Below are 2,168 nucleotides of genomic sequence, written 5' to 3'. Positions count from 1 at the left end.
TGCATTGAAAACATATTCAACAAAATAGTGGCAGAAAACTTCCCAGGTATACAAAAAATCACATATCTTCAGATCCAGGAAGCTCAACAATCTCCAAACGTATTCAACCCAAAAAGGTCCTCTCCAAGACACGTTATAGTCAAATTGGCAAAATTCAAAGACAAAGAGAGAATCTTAAGAGCTGCAAGAGGGAAGCGTCAAATCACCTATAAGGGAGCCCCAATCAGGCTAACATCAGACTTTTCATCACAAACTCTAAAAGCCAGAAAGGAATGGGATGATATATTCAAAATACTAAAAGCCAGAGATTGTCAACCAAGAATACTCTACCCTTTAAGGCTATCCTTCTGAAATGAAGGGCAAATAGTATATTTCTCAGACAAAAACTGCGGGAGTTCACCACCACACAACCACCCTTACAAGAAATTCTCAAGGGAGTACTGGGTTTGGCTCCTGAAAAATAACCACCACTCCCATAAAAACACAAGAAAAATCTAAACCTACTATTATAATAAAAATGGCATACATGAAGAGAATACAAGCAAACAAAAAGGCTATCTACATCCTAAGGAACCAACAAACACAGAAAACAAACAGTAAATCAGAAAACAAGGAACAAAAGACACCTATGACAACCAAACAACAATAAAATGCTATGAATAAATCAACACTTCTCAATAACAACTGTTAATGTAAAAGGCTTAAATTGCCCAATCAAAAGACAAAGACTGGCTGACTGGATTAAAAAGGAGGATCCAACTATATGCTGCCTTCAAGAGATCCACCTCACCCATACTCATATAGACTAAGNCAAATATCCGGAACATTTCTACGATGCTGTCTTCTACATTCTGAACATTTGTTATACCAAGGACAATTAGACACTCAAATTGAGTGCTTTATTAACAATTATTAAAGTTGTATGAGCAGAAGTTTATAACCATTTAATTACTTTTTTAATGGTAATGCTGGTTTTTAACTTTTTTTGTGAATATGAGAGTGTATTTGAAAAAGTATAGGCTTTTATACTGAATTAGATGTATCTGAACTGTATAAAGTGTTTTTTATTTTTATTTAATACAAAATATACAAACAAGCACATATTTTAAACATAAATATAATTGATAATGCCTTATGTTTCTACTCAAATGCACTTGTAGAAAGGAATTATAATTTATCCAAAAGTTATTTAGGATTTACCCAGTGATATTTGACTTAAATTATGAGGTAAGACATTTCTGAAAACATCTTTTGGTTGTATGTAAATTTAATTACAGTACGTTATAGAAGCCCATTCCTCCCAAAAGGCACTTTTAATAAGCTTTAAAAGAAAGACAAACTCCATGATATTGTCAGATTTTCTATGTTAATCCCAACCTTTTATTTTAGCAAAATAAGGGTTAATGGTTTATAGCTTCTCCCACTCTATAATGATTAAAAGGAAAACTTCTAGTCAAGATATGAATTCATAAATTTCTTATCCGTAATTAATTTACAGTAAGATAATAAAAATTCTGTGGCAAAAAGCTAATGGTCTTTCAATAAATACAAATTAAGAGCATATTTAACAGTTTGGGAACACCTAGTTATCANAGTAATCTTATCCCTAAATTCCTTCTGATTTTTTACTTACGTGTCTCACCATCACAGTTTGTACAGCACCAAAACAAATCCTATTAGAATGATGAACTCTCATCTGCTAGATACAGACATTACCCTGTACATAGGACTTCATTAGAATAACTGTATTTTAGGTGTTAACCTTAAGTGGGCCTTTTTGGGAAGCTATCTATACAAAATAATCAAGAACATAGAAGAGAACTTCAAAGGAACAAAAATTGGCTTCTGATATGATGAAAAAAATTCAGAAGTGAACGTTTCTGTTTTAACATAAAATAAACTACAATTAGTATTTTGTTTTATTTTTCAACTTCAAATGGCTATTACTCATAAAATTAAAAAAAATCATACTTTCATTAACATTAAAGCCTATCATATAAAATTGGTAGCAGTAATATCTTCTTAGTCTCTATGTAAATAATCAGTGAACCAATTATTTTCTCTCAATTGTGTAAAGCCAAATGGTTAGTGCAATTGTTTTCAGATTTAGCATTTAAAAAAAAAATCACTCAGATATATACAAAGATTATGCTTTTGGAGAATTACAG

Source organism: Galeopterus variegatus, unplaced genomic scaffold, assembly GCF_000696425.1.
Source record: "Galeopterus variegatus unplaced genomic scaffold, G_variegatus-3.0.2 Scaffold4794, whole genome shotgun sequence".
NCBI lineage: Eukaryota > Metazoa > Chordata > Mammalia > Dermoptera > Cynocephalidae > Galeopterus > Galeopterus variegatus.
Note: the sequence above shows the minus strand (reverse complement) of the source record.